The sequence below is a fragment of the Meleagris gallopavo genome, chromosome 3 (assembly GCF_905368555.1).
Source record: "Meleagris gallopavo chromosome 3, MGAL_WU_HG_1.1, whole genome shotgun sequence".
NCBI lineage: Eukaryota > Metazoa > Chordata > Aves > Galliformes > Phasianidae > Meleagris > Meleagris gallopavo.
The window spans coordinates 50,134,305-50,155,979 of record NC_139406.1 but is presented as its reverse complement, the minus strand read 5'-3'; the positions used below and the strand labels follow the sequence as shown (position 1 = coordinate 50,155,979).

General features: G+C 39.2%; 1 long non-coding RNA gene across 3 annotated transcripts in view; it reads left to right on the top strand.

Annotated features, from left to right (window-relative positions):
* The window catches only part of LOC104910302 (uncharacterized), a 113,701-nt gene that overhangs the window by 71,143 nt on the left and 20,883 nt on the right, over positions 1-21,675 (top strand). For 2 of the 3 annotated variants that reach the window (XR_014882468.1, XR_014882467.1), the window contains exons 2-4: positions 294-403; positions 16,519-16,764; positions 18,205-18,341. This is a non-coding gene — a long non-coding RNA (uncharacterized LOC104910302). The remainder of the gene's footprint in view (positions 1-293; positions 404-16,518; positions 16,765-18,204; positions 18,342-21,675) is intronic. The other variant, XR_014882469.1, reaches the window with a different exon arrangement.

The following is a 21,675-nucleotide window of genomic DNA, read 5'->3' as shown; positions in this document are numbered from 1 at the left end:
AGAACTTCTTTACAGTGAGGGTGACGGAGCACTGGAACAGGCTGCCCAGGGAGGTTGTGGAGTCTCCTTCTCTGGAGATATTCAAGACCCGCCTGGACGCCTACCTGTGAGACCTGGTGTAGGGAACCTGCTTTGGCAGGGAGGTTGGACTCAATGATGTCTGGGGGTCCCTTCCAACCCCTACGATTCTGTGATTTCCTCAAGGTACTACTTTGCAGAACTCTTGCCTGGCTCATAGAACTTGCGCTCTTCTTCTTGTTCACAAAAGACAATGTTTGAATGTCTCCAAATAGAATGGCTGCAGCCCAAGAAACCTGGCAAAAGGATTCTGACAAGGGAAGTGCCCAAGAAACCATGTCTCCTGATAGCATTTCTCTTTGATCGGAACAACCAGGAGCCTGAGGTAAGAGGCCAGTTTATGTACCCATCAATATTGGCTTATTTTTGTGAGGGCAGCCGCCTTTTGCACTATAGACTAGTTTTTAAGTTGTTCAATTTTACCAAATAACATGACTTTCCTGACTAACAGTTGAAGACCTCCAATTGTCATGTGCCTCAATTCTCTTCCAATTTGTGTTAAAATAACTCTCAATTAAAACTGCACCTTTGGTATGTTAAAAAGCAAACAAGTTCAACATAGGAAGCATTCTGCAAGCACTGTCCCAGCCACAAATTAATTCTGGTTCATGTAGAGTCCTCCAGAATAACAGCTGAATAACAAGTATTTTTAAATAGGATAGTGATCAGCACCTGCTCAGAGGCATAACAGTTGCCAGTGCAGTCTTTCCATTCTTCTAATAACAATACATGCTCATAAGTGCAAGTTCTTCTCCCCCTGTTGTCAAAGGCATGAGAAAATGCAAAGGGGTGAATTTTCTTCAGCCACTTTTGAAGTCTTAGCCAAATGCCTGTCAATCAATTCTGTGGTGAGGACAGGAAAGGTAAGCTGCCTGGCAGGTGGGGGAGCACATGGGGGTGTAGTAGGCAAGGAAGTACCCACCCCCGCCCAAATGCAGGCAGCAGCCACAGCAGGATTGCTACATTCTGAAGGTAGGGTGTTTTGTTGTGCTTTGTAGGGTTTGAGTTTTATAACAGATATGGATCTCATCACTTTATGCACAGCCTATTCCTCATTAATTCATACTGGGCTTCCAGTGGTGTTCTTCATTGCACAGTTAATAAAGTTATTGCTTTCAGTTTTCATTACAAGTGACTAAAAGAGAAATAGGACTTGCTTAGAGTCAACACTTTGAGAAAGATGACCCAATTGTCCTCTTTCCCCTGGCCTCATTTATCTAGTCACAATAAAATTGGCTCTTCCCCATAAGGTTTACCCACTCAAAATACTTTCTCTAATTCTCATTCTCTTGAGAGTAAAGAGGGCACTAAGATTGAAGGACCAAGACAAAATAGTGAACAATCTAACATACTAAACCCTAGAAAAATCTATCCACTGTGTTTGTTTCTGTAGACAGTCCAAGAGAAGATTCCCTTCCACGTTTGATCCTACAGTTTCTTCATGAAGCTCATTTATGCCTTGTGATCTGAAGTAGTGATTTCACCCCTTGGGCTTTTTTTCATTGAATGGATGAATTTGTCATACAACTCTGTCTACCAGTGAAAACAGCATTTCCTGTGAATTTTCCTATTCATTTTCATGGTGTATTTGTGCATTAAAGCTTTAAAGTGCTTTCTCAGCACTTGTGGTTAATATAATTTGATCACAGCAATCTGTAAAAATCAAATCAAACACAGAAGAGGGTGTCAACACAGCAATGCTTTAAAATGTGCATGTATACTCAGCAAGGTTTGGGCAGGGAATTACTTTACAGATGATGAGTAGGGATGGGAGGAGGATGTTCATTTGCTTTTTCAACGTCTCTTCAGCTCCAGAGTATTTTGTAGCCAGACATATAAACCATACAACATGTGGACAGGAGAATTTCAAAAATCGTCATCTCCATTTCTTCATTTTAAAGCCTAAACTACTACTGCAGAGAGATGTCAACTGCTCCATTCCTGAGATAGTCTAAGAGACTCTACATCCTACATTTCATTTCCATTCATGTTGTATTCCTTTAGACACTCATTTTGTTAGTTACAAAGTATTTTCTGATGTCTAAAACAAGTCTTTCTGGTTAAAAGACTGCAGTGAAATTGCTGAAAGTTAATCTTATTACATTTTACTCCACCACCAGTGGACTCAGAGGATAGAATTTACTTTCATCATTTGTAACGTATCTAGAAGCTCACTCTGTGTTTTCTTCTCTAGAACTGACCTCAAATCTTTTCAGTATGTCATGTCTCTTAGTCTTCAGATCAATTCTTCTGTTCTCCCATGAACTGTATTAACTGTGTCTGTCTCCTTTATAGCTGATACAGGTAAATTAGCTGAAAACTTGCAAAAACCAGCTGCTATAATATGCAGTGACATCTTGAACCTTTATCACGTTTTCAAGTAACAGGATTTATTTCCATCATTTATGGAGAGCTACTGATGCATTGCAAAACCAGTTAAAACTCTTAGGAAGCCAAATATTCTGAGTAAGTTTCATATCATATTTTCCATACAAGGTAGTTACAGTGCATCAAAAGCAACCGGGGTCATGCATACTAAAACTTACATTATTAATAGTATAGAAGATGAGAAAAAGAGAATTTCACTAATTTTTCTCTGAGATCTTACTTCCAATTACCCATCCTAGAGTACAGTCTTGAGCTGTCTGAATTCTGGTTTGCACAAATTTAATTCTAGAGTAGAGAAGAAAATCTAAGTTGTTTCATTCCCTGTCAAAACTTTGTTCTTATATATATCTGCAGATTTTCAGCTATGGAATGTATCCGCTTTTATGTTAACAACATAGCAGAAACAGAACCTTCATAAGAGGCTATTCATCAAAACCAAAAATTTATTGAAGTTAAGCCAGTTCTGTCACCATTATTTTTTATTTTATATATAAATATATATATTAAAAAAAAAAACACACCAAAAAACAAAAAACCCACACAGATGCAAATTTCAGCAATCGCAAAGTCTCGTACTTTCATGCCTTTGGAAAGGCGTACAGTGTCCTTCATCAGAAAGGTGTCGTCTCAGCTGTTTGTGTCAGAGTGTGCAGAAAAAAAAAATCCAGTGTTACCCGTAAAAGTCCATTAGAAACATTCTTTAATGCTTCATGGAACTGCATTTAAAATATTAACAGAGCATGAACATTTAAACATCTTTTCCTCCTTCATAGACTTCTGCTGTTACTTAATTCTACAAGTAAAAACAAAACAAAACAAACAAACAAAAAACTTTTGTACAGTATTTATATTTTTCTGCCCCCAACTAAAGGCTAAGATATAAAACGAACAGCAAGAATCAACTGTTCTTAAATGTCTGAAGATTCATTCTAAAATTAAAACATGTCTTTCAACTTGTTTATTTTTCCAGATTGATTCATCTCAATCTCTTTATGCCACATAATAAAAAAGTGCATGTATGCAGATGTATGTACTGCCTAGAAATCAGCAGTCGTCTTTTCTTCATTCTACTTTTATTTCCCAGTGTTAAACATTAAGTAAGTAAGGATAAGAATAACTTGATTTTATGCATTACTGCTATTCCACTAATAATACTGATATTGATGCCTCTCAACATTTATCACCTTTTAACCACATTTTTCTATTTAATAGTTCACAGAGTAGGACCTTATACAAAGGCACAAGGACAAATACATATTGTTAATTTAGTGCTCTCCTGAGTACGCTTTCTGATAGCATTTTTGAATGACCTTTTCTGTTAAATGAAAATCATTCCAGCACAGCATCTTATTTATTATGTCCATAAATTCAGATACCAAAAACTTTTTTTGCATAAAGCTAGTTGTGATTAGAAAAATAGATATTTGGATATGAAAACTAACCTAGTGCTTAGTTATACTATGCAGTATTATACTAGAGTATGCAGTAGTACCATAAAACCGTGGACAATGACATGGACAGGGTTTGTGCTGTACCTGCACACTAGTTACAGGTCAAGATTCTGTGCTGGGAACACTACTGTTCAATGCCTTCATTAAAGATCCAGAGGAGGAGAGCTGCACCATCACCAAGTCTGCAGATGACACCAAGTGGGTGGTGCAGTCAGTATGTTTGGTAGCAGAATTGCCTTTCAGATGGCTCTAGACAGGCTGAAGGCCAGCAGGGACCTCATGATGTTCAGCAAGGAGAAATGTGAGGTCCTGCAGATTAGGCAAGCTAACTCCACGCAGCGATACAGTTGGGAACTGAGCAGCTGGGGAGTATCTCTGCTGAACAGAATCTGGAAGTTCTGCTGAACAGTGGGCTGAATGGGAGCCAGCAGAGGGCCTTGACAAAAAGGAAGACTAATAGCATCATGAACTGTGCTTAACAAAGTATAACAGGAGTATTGCTGTAACCCATTATTTACTTAGCCTGTGTTAGAAAATACCAGAAACACTTTTTCCAGTTTAGGCACTCCCATGACAAGAATGATGTTAATAAAATGGAGTTATCTCAGGGAAGTCCAGTCCAAGTCATGGTCTGGAGTTTGCTCTCTGTGCAGAGGCTGAGGAATTGTGGCTTGTTAAGGTTGGAACAGTTTCCAGGGCACCTAGAGGTGGTCCCCCAGTACCTCTGGAGAAGTAATGAAAATGACGGAAAGGTATTGGATGGTGGGAGTATGAGAGCCAATAGGCATAAATTGAAACAAGGCAAATTGACGTGTGATGAAAGGAAAATATTTTTCTTAACAAGCGCAGTCAGGCAATGGAATTGGATGCCCAGGAAAACTACTGTGCAGTCTCCATCTCTGGAGGCTTTCAAGTTCCACCAGAACAAAGCATTAAGCAATGTGATCTTATCACAGCTGATCCTGCTTTGAGCAAGAGACTGGACAAGAGAACTCCTAGGGCCTTTCTAACCTCAAGGATTAAATACTATAATATTTTTAATATTCTTAAGATATAGTCATATTGAACCTTGCATCCATTTCTTTTTGAGAAGCTAGAGGGCATGTCTTAAACTCTTGTTTGAAGTGATTGAAATAGATTAGTATGTACCAGTGTGCAATACCAATAATTTCCAAAATACCAAATGTTTATCAGCACTTTCAGAAATGTTAGTAAACATGAATGTAACTCAGACCATATTTAGATAGGTTTTTCTTCATCAACAAGATGTCCTCAATTCCTTCTTGTATTGTCATTTCCTCATTCCCACTTTACATGTGCCTCATCTCTACTGTGTGAGATCATTTGTTTATTCTCCCAAATAGTAAGCCAACAGTGAGGAAGGCATCCAGCTGAAAAACAGCATGCAAGAGAGGAATAAAAGGGTCTTTAGGAGTTTGTTTCTATCCTGAGTAAGGCTGCAATAAACATTTTGTCTCTGGAGTTTTTAGATCGTGATAGAATGTGTATAAAAATAGTTGCTACTTATGAAAGGTTTAAGGTAAGGATAGTGCTCAGGCAATTTGTCATTAGTGATGTGGATTGACATGTTGAACAAAAAGACTAGCCCTAGAGAGTTAATGTAAATATCAGACTAACAGCTGAAACTGGCACTTTCAAACATAACTCATGGCCCAAATAATTTTATTTCCAGGAGGGTTAGTAGATAAAGCTGACTCATTCTCAAACATGTTTGCTTTGCAGGAGGAGCGATGTATTATCTTGAGATGAATTTGGGAGTACATCTTAAGTTCAGTGTATTTATAAATAACATTGAAAATATGGTGAGCGGTGAAGTATAAAGTTTGCTGATACTACAGAGTTATTCAGTGTAATAGGGAGAGATTAGAGGAGTGCCCATATTAGCCTTTCAGTTTTTGTCAAGAATGTGCTTTTGAAGCAAATTTTATGATCCTCAATTACTGGGCTGTACATGTGATGTCAGGAAGTCTCTGAGTGCACAATCTAGATTGCAGTTTAGGAGAAACTAAGCTGGAAGATGCACTCTGACTACTAATTAGTTTTCTATCCACATGCTCAGGTTAGTTTCAAGTACTCTCTCAGGCATACACCTCAAGATGCATATATATGGATGTTGGATTCACAGCATCATTTGGTTCACTCTTTAATTGTTTAATTCTGAGTTCTTACTGAGCTGTACCGCTTAGTAATGCACATATATTGTAGGAAGAGTTTTGGAGGATTATTACAAGACTGAACAACACAACAAAATTGATGTTCAGTTCAGATAAATACAGATCAATGCACTCAGTGAAGATGGACAGCCACTCCAGTGTAAAATGATGGACTCTCAGCAAGATCTTGAGGATATGTTAGGTCTATGAAAAATCAACTGTGTGGTTCTTGTACCTCAGAATACATAATCAAAGATAGGTAACAATCTTTCTGTACAAAGAATGGCTGAGCAGCCTAGGAAAACAGACATAAAAGATCCATAGCATCCTGACATGGATGACACAGAAAAGAAGGATAGGTGCTGTCTCTTCATTGTCGTAAGAGCTGTCAGTCAACAGATGGTACTAGTAGGAGCCCAGTTCAATACAAAAGGTGCTGATCCTTTACCTATCGAAAGAGCACAGATGTATGTTGTAGGCACGAAGTATTTTTTCTTCTCTTTGTATTTGCTTGTGCCTACTGCTAGGACCAGACATCTAAACTAGTTGTATCCCCAAGCTGACAAAAAAGTAGAAAAATGTAGGTAAAAGTGAAAGGAAATGTGGACCTAAAAAAAATTCCAAGTCACTATGTTTTAACCTTTATTTGTAAAATCAAAATCTCTGTCTTCTCAGCAAGGTCTGCAACAAAAAACAACTGGAGAAAGAATTCTGGTGACTTATTCTACATTTGTCATCTTATTCCATCTTTTTCATCTTAAGCATCCCATGTTTTACTTAAAGTTCTTTATAACTATGTATTGTTGGTTGACTGCTGCAAGTCAGCAAAAGTAAAGGTAATTTTTAAGGCAGTAAACCTTTCTGAGGGATGTTTCCCAGCCTATATTCCAAGTTCAAGAAAGCCTATTGTTAGTAGATGCTTAAATCACTGTATAGGATTTTTCTCACCTTCACTGGAATGCTTTCAGAATATCTTAGTTTGAAAATGATTCACTCTGAGGCTGAAAGGGTGATCTATTTCTTTTCAGTTTGGGTCCCTGAACATAGCTGTTGAGTAATAGTCAGCTTCAAGAATTGCTGTCACTCTTTCAGGCTGAACTTGGAGCTGGAGGAGATCAGAAAACAAGAAAAATCTGTGTAACTTAAAGCAAGACAGAATGACATTTAAAGACAATTTCCCCAGAGCAAAGCCAAGTCCGTTCCTGAGCACTGTTCTGGTTACACTGGTAGGGTTTGACTTGGGGGGACATGTCAGGCAGGAAATGATAAAAGAATATAATTGGAAGATGCAGTTTGCAGGAAGCAAAGAATTGAGCACTTTAGTTGCCATTTAGTGTGTGCTTGCTGGGAACACCAGTTATCTTCTTGTTTCTGTACTGCACTGTTCTTTCTGCTGCTTTCTGCAGTTTTGAATATATGCTTCCTGGCCTTGGAATTAATGTACTAGCTGAGGCATGGCAGCTCTTAAAAGCAGAGCACCTAACACCATTGCTGCAGCACACATAATTCTCCTGGTTCAAACCATCCTAATGGGAGACAACCAAGCTTAATAGAGTTACCCCAGGGAAGAATTAGGCCCATAAAGCCTACCAAGATCTCATGGTCCATCAAACATGGCCTTATAAACCCAAAAGATAAAAATCCACCTATATTTTATCTTCTCTTTTTAAGTCTCATAATGTAAGTAGCTGTCATTTTCCAGCTGCCTATTCAGTTGATTTACGCTAACTATATTGATGACTTTAGTCTTTTGTTCCTGTTGTGTGAGGGAACTGGCCTGAGATGCTTACTGTCTTCTCACTGCTTTAACAACTTCAACACCTTAAGGTATGTGCAAGGGCTTTGCAAGGAGTCTAGCATTCCATTTGCTCCCAGCTGAGTGTCCCTTTTTCAGCAGCTTGAACAGCCCTGGTACTCATTACATAGCTGCAATCAGAAGGATTCAGAGGGATCCTGAGTGGAGAACTTGGGACTCTGGCAGCTGTGAATGAGACCAACAGCAGAGTGAACACTGCAGTGATTGTAGGAGTATTGATTACGGGATCTGCGTGATTCTGCATGATTACTGTGTTCCATTTTGGGCACCTCAATACAGAAAGGACACTGTGGTGCTGGAGCAGGTCCAAAGAAGGGCAACAAGGCTTGTTAAGGGCTTGGAGAATGTGCCCTATGAGGAGTGACTGAAGGAACTGGGGCTGTTTAGCCTGGGGAAGAGGAGGCTGAGGGAGACCTTATTACCCTCTTCAAGTACCTGAAAGGTGACTGCAGTAGAGCAGAGCTGGTCTTTTCTCATTGCTGACAGGTGACAGGAGCGGGGGAAATGGCGTCAAGTTTCACCAGGGGAAGTTTAGGTTGGATATCAGGAAACACTTCTTTACAGAAAGTGTTGTTAAGCACTGGAATATGCTCCCTAGGGAGGTGGTTGAGTCACCATCCCTGGATATGTCTAAAAACTGTTTGGATGTGATGCTCAGGGACCAGTGGTCCATGGTGCGGTGAGTTGTTAGGGTAGTCTGGTTAGGTTGTAGGTGGACTTGATAGTCTTTAAGATCTTTTCCAAACTGAGCAATTCTATGATTATTTGATTCTATGATTCTGTACTGGGCTTATGTGATAAGACTTTAATAGTGGGGGGCTGCAGGAGTGCCCTCTTTGAGCAGAGCCCAGCAGCCCACAGTGGGGCAGGAGGGCTGGGGGACCTGATGTACATGGGGCTCTGCATTGGAGCAGTTCCTGAAGCGTGGGCCCTGTGGTACAGATCTGTGTTGGAGCAGTGCTTGGAGAGCTGAGGCCCATAGGAAGCTGTCGTGGAATCAGTTCGGGAAGAACCCCATGCTGAAGCGGGGGAAGGAAGTAATCATGAAGGAGCAGCAGAATTCAAGCATTATGGGCTGACCTCAGTCCTCATTCCTCTGTACTGTTTGGTGGGAAGAGATAGAGGAGGGTGGATGGGGAGAAGGTAGTTTTGGGTTCCTTTTAGTTCTCACTGCTCTAGACCTTCATCGTAGGCAATAAAATATTAATTCCCCTATGCTGAGTTTGTTTTGCCCTTAATTGTAATTGGTGAGTGATCTACCTGTCTTTATCTTCACTCTTGAGATGTTTTTCATCATGTTTTCTCTTCCTGTCCTTTTGAGGATGAGGATTAAGAGAGTGGTGTAGTGGAGCTTAGCTGCCTGTCATTGTGAAACTACTACATATGCTAGACTAAGAATTTTATAACTGTTAAGAGATGATAATTTGTACCTGTTGAAATGGAAGTTAAAGGAAGCAAGCTTAGAATCTCAGTCTTACTCAACTTTAAAGCAATAATTTTGAAAAATCCGCTACTGACATTTTTTTCTGAAGTGACTATGAATTTTATGGGCGTATTGTTGCTTTTATGTGATCTTCTTAATTAAATTCTTCTTCAGGTCTTGTGGCATACTAAAATCCTCAAAAATGTTCACATTATAAAATGTAAAAAATGCACATATGCATGCACAAACCAAAATGGAAATTCGGAAGTTCTAGTATGCAGAGTACTAGTATGGGTATCTGTGATGCTCTGAGGAGTACGAAGATGGCAATAGCTCTATATTGGTTCATTTCAATAGTAAGTAAATATCTAACCATCACTGTAGAGAGTTAGCTGGACCTTTATTCAGTCCTGCAATGACTTCAGTGAGAGCCTGCACTTGTGTGAAAGCTAAAAGCTTGGGAACATAATTTATAGCAGGAGGTAACCTGGGGTCTGACTAATCCTCTCCTTCCCTTTTCACATCTGCTCTGTAAATTCTAATAGTCAATAAATCACTTAACTACTAGATATGACTTGAAACTGTAGTGTGTCCCCACATCAAGGGCACTGGAGCAGCCTGCTTTTTCAGTGCTCAGAGAAATCTGCAGAGAAATAGAGGCCTGATAAAAGTTGCAGCGGGCTCTGAGATCATGGTCATGGCTAAGCAATGGTCAGCAGCTCCCATGGGATGGGTCAGTCCTGGCCAGGCTGTCCTGCAGGGCATTTGTGCATGCCTCCCCTCTGCCTCAGAGGGACTGAGCTGCTCTCATCTCTACACTCTGAGAGCTGGCCCCAAAATTATCCTCCAAGCAGGATGCTCTCAAGGCTCTAAAAATAGTATGGTCTGTTCTCATGGTCTTGAGGAGGTAGTTTGCTTCAGCAGACACAAACTTGTATATTGTATTAGCACTCATATGAATTGCTCTTCTGATGTATTGGGGTACATAGATGCAAAGATTGTCTGAATGCATGATCTAACACAAAAACTTCTGCTCAGTTTTCTGCTGGAAAATGGCGCCTAAGGAAAACATCTAAGTATGTAAAACCAGTCTTTTAGTTAAGGTTGTTAACAACTCCAAATTGATATCTGTCTACATAGCTGTATGAATTTATGGCAAGAATGTGTGGTACCATTATGATAAATGAATATTGATGTCTGTAGTATATAGAGACAAATTGAGCTCTAATGATTTCCTAATAAAGTAATTTGTTCATAGATCACAAGGGGATACAAGCAAGAAATTTTTAATGGCAAGGCCACGGTAATTATTTTTCAGCATCTAATTACACCTATATAACTAATTTGGACTACATTTGCTGAACTAAATGACAATATAGAATGCCCCACGAAGGTTCACATTTGTCATCAAAAGCCAGTTCCTGGACTTTGACAAGAGGGCAGGGCAGCTCCTGAGAGGTAATTTAATATAATTAGGAGGCTATTATGTTTACTATCTGCACATTGTTCTTGCTTTATATTAAATCCGACAACTGAAGAAGGTAAAGGAACATTTTTCCCAAAATTAGCCTTGTCATCTTAGATCACACTTTGCCTGCAGTTTATTCTTTTCCCGTCTCATTGGAGCTAATGAGAAGGAAGAAGCCTGTGCAGAAGTCACAATAACAGTATGCGCTTTGTGTTGTGGGATATCCAAAGCGAGTTGTGTATGTTTGTTGAGACACACGTGGAAGGGCCAGTCTGGTGTATTTGAACACATAGATTTATATTTTCAGTACACCCTGCATGCTTCACAGAAAACTTAAAGAGATTACAAATTTGTGCTGTGTTTCAGTTGATAGGCTCCTGAACAACAGACTATTTCTGTAAGTTTGCTTACACAAAGGAATCCAACCTCTGTTTCATAAGAACAAGCAACTTAAGCGCAGCTTTTTAATTCTTTATGTGCGGTTTCTTTTGCTGCCTGTGTATTTCACACACTCCCATGGAGATATTTTTGGTCTGTGAAGGAGTGTATATACCTTCTAGAGAAGGGAAAAGCCATTGTGCTCATGCAGTTTGAGCAATATTGAGTTTGTCTACTTTCTTCTCCAACCTGGAACATCAGATTGACAACGTTAACAACTTTTTTGTTCTTCTTTACTGCATTGCTTTGAGAGAAGAGAGCACTGAAGGAGAAAGCAGATATGATGCAAAGTGGGAGAGAATAGAATGTTTCTTTGGAGTAGAACTTTTCAAGGCAAGGTGAACAGCAGAAAATGAGAAATTCAAGATGAGTAAATGGCATTCAGCAAAGGGATTTTCAAGAAAAGTTCATGTAGTGTTTCATGATATCTTGGACACATGAGAGTTTCTGGAAGCCAACGCAGCAAGATTCCCAGGGGCCAAGTAAGAACGTTGACAAAGGAAATAAAAAGAGTGACGTCTTGTGGGAATTTATTTAAATGAAAAGATTTCTTCAGTAAAATATCTGCTTGTTGTGTTCTTCCTTCTACTCTTTAGGGATCTATTCCCCACAAGGCTTGCTGGTCCTTTTTTCCTAAGCAGATCTCCTCTGTGTAGGAACAGATCCAGGCTCCTGCTGTAAAAGGAAGCACTTGGTATTTTCCTCCAGGGATGATGTCCTGCTGTTGAAGGTCTGCAAGTCTTCTCTATGCTGCTGCTTTTCCTCTGAGAATCACATTGCAGCTGCTGGCAAGGAGAAAAACAGGGTGTTTTTCTTGTGCAGTTCAACCAGTCCTTTTGGTGAGTGGGTGAACAGTCCAGCTTGGTTTGGCTGGGGGCTTTTTCACTTTCCACATTCTGCTGGGAACTGGTCCCACACTGCACCTTGTTGCAGGTATAGAGCAGATCTTCCTCCCAGTATTTTGCATCTCTCTCTCTTTCTTCTCTTCTCACAAACACTGGCTCATTTCTTCATTCCAGGCTGCACAATAACTTTCAAGGTAGTTCCTGAGCTGCTCCTTGTTCATGATGGAATTTAGCTCCATCTCCCAGTCTTGCTTCCAAAAATTACCTTCATGAAGATTATCCAAAGAAATACAGTCAGCATTGTGAATCAAGAATCTGATTTCTAATTTACCTAGATTTTTAAATCCCTTCTTTCTATTACTCAGTTCAGCATAATAAGTATGGTGTATTAACAATGAAGGATTATATGAGCTACATATTAGAAGGAAAGGCTTTTGTACTCCCTATACAACGGGTGTTGCAATGCTGTATAAAGGACATTGTCACCCTGTGACACATTTTATCCTGTAATCTATTAAGAAGAGTATGAAAATACATTATTTGCTTTTCCAGTCGCAGTCATATAAATTAAAGATGCCTGGAAGCAGCTTACATTCATATCTAGCAGCTGTGAAAAATGATCTGATTTTGATTGCAAACAGTATAACAATCTCCATTGTGGCATAACTCTTCATTTGCTGTCATTCTCTGGCCTCAACTTTTGTCAGCTACAAACACCAGCAACCAGTTTCTCTTTACCACCTTGATTCTATCCACAAAATCAGAACATAGACAACTAATAGAAATTCTGCTTTGATTTCCTATATTCTCAGTAGTTTTGGATCTGCTCATTTAAAAGGGATGTGGAACTGACAGCCCTTACTATTAATATTTCCTTAAATGCACGAATGATGTCATTCCTGTCTTCAGTGACACACTTCACAGTCCTTATTTTCAGTGTGACTAGATACATAGTCATGTGACAAGTCTGATGGTTTTTTTTAAGTGAGGTGACCATCTTAGCAAGTGAGATAAAAAGAATTCTTTCTTTCCCTCAGGTTAATTGGGCTGTCTGCTCAGGTTTTTGTTTTAATAGTTTTTGCATGTGGGTTTTTTTGTTGTTGTTGTTGTGTTTGTTTTGTGTGAATAGCAGGAATAAACTTCCCTATGTCTTAAAATTCTCCAGTTGAATAGGTTTAAATCTATGACATCTTATTGATATGAAATCTGAATAACCATAGGAGGCATCTCAAAATTAAAAACAGACGAAGAATCCTAGAATCTATGAGAAGTACTATACTTCAGTCATCGTTAAAATGTTGTGTCAGAGACTACAATATATCTCCCTGTGGGAAGATCTGGATGATTTAGTTTTGCATCTGTTATCAGACTTCTTAAAATTATGGTTTATTTGTCACATAAAATAAGAATTTCCTATTTAATTTTAATTTTGGAAGTGTCTTTGTTGGCTATTTTTGCTCAGTACACCACAGACTCACACTACAAATCATGTTCAGTCTTTCATTCAGGATGCATTCAAGCAATTGCTCCTGCCCTGTCCTGCTCACGAAATTGATGGTACCTGCAATGGCTCTTTTGTTTTATCGCATGGATTTAGTAGCAGACTGGAAGATGGCTGCTCCATGTGATGGCAACTTCCAAAGTATTGACATTTGAATTTATTTCATGTTCGTCATTAGAACTAGGTAGTCTGCGTAGTAGGTAACTTAAATATGAGGCTGCAAGGAAAATATGAGCCTGCAGCCAGCCACTTAGTCCTGCAGGTTAAACCATCTTTGCCTCTGGACTAAACCACCTTTTACTACTCATCTTCTCACAGGCTCTCTCTTCCCCTCTGCTCACAGAGGCAGCATCAGGCTAGCAGCCACCGTTTTCTCACTACAGCTGTAGGGTGGCAGAACTGAAACGCATTGTGGGCAGAAATCAGTTAACTCTCCTTCTCTTGAGCCTTTTTCCCTATCACTGACAAACCCTGGGAATGAGCATGCATTGGTGGCTCCCAGGTGTATCTTAAAAGCAGACAAACCAAAAGGCTAAGACACACAGCTCATAGCTCAACTGACATAAATCAGTGTGCACTGATTTACAGCAGCTGGGGATTTGGTTCAGGAAGGCAAGCAGTCATTGATGGCATTGTGGAGGTGAAACTGCAGACTGAGTGAGGCCCGCCACATTTATTTGTACAATTCTGGGATGCAAACACTGCTCTCCTCAGAGAGAAGCATCCTGGTCAGCCAGATGCAAGTGCTGTCTGGAATTCATCAGCATCCGAGAGCTTACAGCCCCATACTTCAATGCTGTAAATCAAAGGTGTGCACATTAATGTTGAAGAACATTGCATGTGTCAATTCATTAGTCAATGGAGTGGGAACGATCAGCGTATCAGTCATGAAGATATATGAAGTCTGCCTCTTAATGATGTTAGCTTGTAGGCAGATTGTGATGGAACCTTTGTGGCCTGATGACTGTGTTTAATATGTGTAATCCATACCTCAATAAATCTGTGGCTGGCAAGAGACAGAGTCACTTTGTTCAGTTTATGGAAAGAAGCACACCAAAGCACTATGGGCAGCATTAACATTTAACAACATTCGTCCCGAATATAGAAACTCTCTTTATTGGAACTAAATTAAGAAATAATAATAATTACCCAATTAAAACTGCTGCTTTTCAGGGCAGTACAGATACACATCAGATTCCATTCATGTTGTAGTCATGTCAATGGCCATAGGATTTGGGTGTTCCACTGCTGTGTGCAGCATTAATCAGCCTGGAGTTCGTCACTGCTTAAGGTGCAGTAGCTCAGAGTGCAGGCAGCGACTGACTTGCATCAAAAATGTCATGCTGACATGCTGCTGAACAGAAAAACAAACAAACAAAAAAAATTGACATATAAATTTAAAACACTGTTCATGCTTGGAATGTATACTAGAAAAAAAAAACTCATCAAAAGGAAAAGAGTGGGCAGCAAATTTACTTATTCGTAACTAACTGTTCTTTAAAATTCTACAAACATTTTCAAGGGCCAGATCTACAAATGCAGTGAATGGACTTTGCCAAGGTAAATGAAACGACACCAGCATGTACCAACAGAGGACATGGCCCTAGTCAGCACTCTCTTTCTGCTATGGTTTGTTGTTGTCACAATACAATGGGAAGCTCTCTTTTACCTTTGCTTCACTCTGTTCCCACATTAAAAAATAATAATAATAAAAAATAAAAAATTGGGAATCTCATTCCAGCATTTAGAGGACATCAGTTTTCAGGAACAGCTCTCTGATAAAGCAGCAGTAGCAGGTGGCAGCAGAGTACCCACCCACACAAGCTATCTTCAGGGACTGGAGAGCCAAACTAATTACACCGCAGCTAGGACAGCAGCAGCACATGGAGGAGTTAGACCGGATGGGAAAATGAACTGTGAGCATTCTTTTATTCTCTGCATCATAAATGGTGAACCATGGCTCTGCTTTGCAATCAAACAGCAGTGAAATAACTGGAATATTTGGGTCTTCGAATGAACGGTCCATTAAGACTGACAGAGGAAACCATACACTTCAGAGAACACGTAAATTTCTTGTAGTTTCAGGAAACTGCATGGCATTTGGTTCACATTTACAAGAATTTTTCACATACTTACAGATGAGAGGGTTTTTTTGTTTTTTTTTTGCTTTTTTTTTAATAAACAAAGATGAAAGCAGACAGGCCACCAGAACAACTGGTGCCCTACCAAGTACTGGCTTAATCCTGCCTCAGGACACGCATTGATCCTGAGAGATTATTTTTTGGATGAACTGCAGAAGATGTTGAAATATTTCTGTGAATATGAGGTAAGCAGTCACTGAACTTCACAGCATACACAAACTGCAGATAAAGGTACAGGGACTTAGCTGACAGCACTGAAACAAGCTTATCAGCTTCTGAAGGTTTTAGCTGTGATTTTAAATACTGCCATGTGTGTGACATGGAACTGTACCGTAAAGTCTGGATAAGAAACTCAGTAAGAAAACATGTTTATAGAACAGCGTGGGTTTTCTTTTTAAATTAATCTTATGTGTCTTATATGACTTTGAAATACAATTATTTTTCACATATATGTTTATATATTATTCATGACAGAGAAAAATGAAACCCCAAACTTCTCAAATGTCTAGCAGCATGAGGAGAAAGCTAATTTCCACCTAGAAAAAAAAAATACCTGCTGCTTTCAATATTTTTGCCTGGCAGTTGCAGTCTATGATGCTTATCTTTCATTTCCTGCTCTAAGCTGCTGGCCGGATTATGTCCATCCAGCATTTGACACATTTCTCCTTACAAGTATCTACCTTTATTTAGGTGGCATTATTCCTTTAAACCATATGTATCTCAGTGTGACGAATTAAGTTTGCAGCTGAATTTATGTCTACTTTGTGTCACAGCAGTCTTTCTCATCCCTTACAGAGAAGGGTGCCTCCCCCTGATTTTACGTGCATTCCTCAAGGTGAGCTGGATAGAAAGCAGCTGATCAGAGGTTGGAGGACTTCATGCAGCTGACATTCATTTGGAGCTGGACAAGGAGGCTTCATTCTCACAAAACACTGACGTATATACAAAGAAGAGTCTCATACCTACCATTTTGAGAAGAGAAAGAAAGGCAGTAAGCTTAAACTGAAATCTTCCTTACTTAGTTTCCATGCAGAAATGAAGGTAATCATTTGCTTAGGCTTATCTGTCATTTTCTAAATCTTTATCGTGACACCACTACTGTTTGAAGCAGATATTTCTCTGTAAAATCCCTGCCATTTTATATCATAAGAACACAGCCATTCTAAGTCAGAGCAAAAACTGATCTACACCACCATCCTGGTGTGACAGAGCTGGATACTAAAAAAAAAAAAAAGTTTTAGAGCATACAGTAATGCTTATTACCTCAATCTCCAGTGATTTGCAGCTCAGAGACTTCCTTGACCACTGTTTTATGCTTGTATTTAATGCTTGTTGGTCAAGAGTTTTTTACCTCCTGACTTTATTTAGTCTAGGCATGGCAGCACTGTGTTTGGCATGCTGACCATACCATGGCAATGAGTTCCATAGCTCGATGTGTCTTCTTTCTTTTGAACCTGAAATGGGCTGTTTCATTTATTTGCTTGTTTAGTGCTTCCACTCACTGTTTTCAGAGTACTCCAGATAAATGTATCAGTGAAGCTTTTTGGCAAAGACAGTGAAGTACCTCATGGAAAGTCTCAAGGACGCAGAAGGTTTGAGTACAGGGAAGATGAACCAAGGGCTCTCATAAGGCAGGGTATTCCCATGTAATAAGTATTGCAGTTGAGGAACGAAGACCTCGCACAGAATAACAGAGGGACCAAACCCCATGAATTCCATGTCTGCACCAAGTATTCAAGTGTAGTGAATGCTGGGGGGAAGGAATTTGTCCAGGGCTGTAACAAATGGGGGCAGCATTTGGAAGACTTCCAAGAGAAATGCAAGTACAGGATAATGTATACTTATTTAAGATGTACTCCCAGTCCAGGTTTTGGGCAAACCTCTTTTTGCTGCAGGTGCATGATTGGTGATCAGAAAGTTAATGCAGCAAAGCACCTCTTATTATCTTTGGCTCTCTTATTCTAACTGGCTGTCATTCAGAGAATAGGAAGCTTAACACTGCATGGAGAATTGTCCTCTCCACCTGTCAGTGATTAATTTCACACATTCAGTCACTAGGGACTCTGTAAGAGATTCTGGTTATTTTTCTATCCTGTCTCAAATTAGAACTTACAGTCTGTATTTTGTATTCACTTCCAAATTAATGCTCATAGTTTGGGGAAGATAAAAGCTTTATTACTTTTCTACTGTTTTAATAACGCTTTGGAACCAAAGATATTTACATTTATCGTGTTTGAAGCAAACAATTTATAGATTTAATTTTTTCATACATGTTATTAATCATATTAACACAAATAATCTTCAAGCAAGGTACATAGTTTTTCTATAATGCCTAAAGGAGAGGAAAAAAAAAAAAAAAAGCATAGATTTTTTATATCCTCTCCCCATTGGTGGTATAAGCATGGATTCCTTGTTCTTTTGACTGGCCAACCAAGGTAGGACTAAGGATTAAACCAATGAAGTTTCTTCTTTTGCCCACAGTACATGCTGGACAACACTTCATAACAACATTTTCTCTGACAAATCTTAGAGTGAGAAGAACATCTTTGTCGACCTTGGTACAACTGAGATCCTCAGGAAACTCAGTTCTGAGAAAACAGGAGGTCTCCAAACTGCAGGTAAACAAATTTTTTTTAATGTTGCTTCCAAGTCCTCCTATTCAAGTTTCCTATGTTGATCAGAGGCTTTATTGTAATTTGTTTTCTAAAAGGATTTGTAAAAGAGCAAGATATCTGGGAATAAGGGTAAGAAGAGAAACATGGCTGAGATCCAAAATGAAAAGAACAATGTTATTGGTGAGAAAGTAGCCAGAAAGGAAGAACAAGAAGTAATTCACTGTCTAATTGAGATAATTAGACAGTATTTAAGTGAGAGAAGGAGAGAACAGGAATTCGAATGGGAAAACTGGTGGGGAATCTTGCATCTAAAAGATATGAGGAAGGAGAAATGAAGGTGATAAGGTGTTATGGACCCAGTACACTGAAAGTGGATTTATTGGTGTAGTAGCAGGGACTTGAATGAATAAAGCATTGAAGAGAAATGAAAAGGGGAATAGGGCAGAAAAGGACAGAGAATAGTCTTTAAATAAGAGAAAGTCTGCCTTTGAAGTAATAGGGAAGAGAAGCAAGGAAACAAAAATTGAGGAAAGGCTGCTGGAAAATGTAGAAATTCAGAGACACTGGCATTTTACCCAGAGCCTGAGTTTGATAAGAATGGGGATGATACATAAAGCTTTGGCCACATAAAAGCCAAAACCCCATAAATGTTTAAGGATCAGCACCCTAAAAGAAAGAGCTTAACTCAGTGTGCCACAGGCACTGCTCTAGAGAAGAGAGTAACTAATAACTTAAATATCTCTCCATAATATGTGTAAAAAACAATATTCTATCATGGGGAATTTCCATCTGAGCATCTTGTACTGCTAGTCTCATGCTGCCCATAATAAAATGTCCTTGGAATTTTTAAATGTTACAGATGACAGTTTCTTAAATCAAATTGTGCTGTATCCAGCTCTGGGGACTTCTACATTAGACTATATCTTGACAGACAAAGAGGGATTCATTAGTAGACCAAGTATGGAGGTAACTTCAAAGCAAAGTGTTTACTAACATCTTAACATTTATTACAGGAAAATAAAATAAATTTTGTACTGGTAATATAGTTCATAAACGTGAATATTAACTGGGAAGATTCAAGAACATTATAGAAAAAACACAGTTTTATAAATAAGGAAGGAAAATGCTGAAGCATGACGGGGAAGGGGGGAAAGAAAAGAATACAGTGCTAAATTTCTCTTTTCTATTTATGTAGTATCATGTATATATCAGAAATGGAGTATTATAGAAAACTGGAAGTTCAGATGACAAAATTGTAGCGGATGATTTATTTTAAAGAAAGACTGATTGGGGAATTGTCTTTGGAGGACACAATGCTCTTTGCTCTCCAGCAAAAAGCACAGCAAGATCTAGTCGATGTAAGTGGGATTAGAAAACACTCTCCCAGTTATTGTGAGTCAATTTACCGATGTTTTTCTTGTGAATTCTATATTAATGGAAGGATTAAAAATTAAATATGGATCTTTTTTCTAAAAAAATCCACTCTGAATACAGGCATATTTCATGGTTGTAAGTGTTTGGTGTAGCAAAGGTCATATTAGATGCACATAGAGGTTCCTTTTGAATTGCAATTGGTACAAAATTCTTACAAATGGAAGCTCTGTGACAAAAGAGGAAGCAGAGGAAGACATCACTCCTCCTTTACAGAGAATAGATTTTGTTTAGCCAAAGGGTTGGCAGAATGGAAAGGGATGGAGTTTGAGGTTAAGGAAAAATAAATATAATTTGAAGAAGGGAGAAAAAAGAGAGGAGATAAGCATAGAGAGAGGCTAACTTTCTGAGTTTGCATGGTTGATAAGACTGTGAAGTTCATGACTGAATATAGAAAAGGAAATCTTAATAAAGCCAGTGTTTGTTACTGAACCCCAAAATGCAATTGGGACAACTGATATTCAAGCGAGACCGAATGTGACTCTGGGCAGTCTGGTTTAGTGGCTGTCAACCTCCACATAGCAGGGGGGTTGAAAATAGATGATCTTTGAGGTCCTTTTGAACCCAGGCCATTCTATGATTCTATGATATTCTGGTAGCTCAGACAAGATGCCTAGCAGAGGACTGCAAGCTGAAAGTTGACAGAAAGAAGTTTGACAGTTTCTACACTTATGGGCCAAGCGTGGTATTTAAACAGGTGTTAAGTAGAGTTGATTGACCTCCTGAAAGTAATGGGAGAAGGAGACTGTACCCTGAGAGCTCAAGCAGAGCCAGTAGAGCTGTGTGCTTGCTGGAGCAGTGGTCCTTGGAGAAGAGGGAATATGGACAGAGAGGAAATGTGATTCTCTCTGCACTGGATTAGACTGTGCTAGAAATATGTTGGAGAGAATGGCAAGATGAAAGATGGATGTACAGTTTGAAAACGTTATTTATAGGGCAACCTGTCTAAGGCTGATGGGAAACAGCTAGAATGTTAGTCAAGATCAAGTGAAAGTGAGTCCTTATGATAAGGTGAAGGGTGTATCAGTTCCCTGAGGGAACAGGGGCTATGGATGTATTTCTCCTAGGTGGAGATTAACAAGGACTTTGGTTTTGAGTTTGAAACTATTGCAAGTGACTGAGAAAAGAAGAGCTAAGAGATTGAAAGGGAGGAAGATTTGTGTCTCAGGCAGGCAGACTGTGAGTACATTTTTACAAATGACACCTGCTCTGTGCAAGAATGACTCAGCGAGGTCACGTTTCAGCCCAGCCCATTTTTAAAAAAAAGCGTAATTTATTTCTATAAAGGGGACATGCTTATCTAGTTTAATTAGGCTAATTACAGGCTTGTGTCAAATATAGGAGTCAAGCATGTTAAGGTGGTTAGAAGGCGTAGGTGTGTAGAGAGGGAAAAGTCCTTGTAAGGAGCATCACTTTTCACTCAGAAGAAACTGACAGGAATCTGAGTAATACAGAATCTGAAAACCATAATGTTATAGAAATTGTGCATGGCTGGGTACTATGGTGCTCAGTATTGAAGCCTGGCTAAACTGAGCCTCGGATTTTACTTGAATATAAAACATGGGAGAGAATGGATCTTCAGAGAGTTTCATTTCTTTGTATTGTTCCAAGGTCTTTTGGAAATGGGGGACAGTGAAGTAAGGGAATAGAAAGGTTGGTGGTACAGAAACAGGAAGCTAAAAATAAAAGAGATTCAGGGGCAGAAATCACAAAAAAAGAAAAGGTGAAATGAAAGAAAGGAGGCATAATATTGCAGACAAAGACACTGAAAGTCACAAGAAGATGATAAAGCAGAAATCACTGGATTATCTGTGGGCCCTCAAGGATCAGAAGTGCTGGGGAACAAGAAACCCCAAAAAAGAGCCGGTAGGATAGCAGGGTAGGGCAGGGTTTCTCTCTCTCAGTG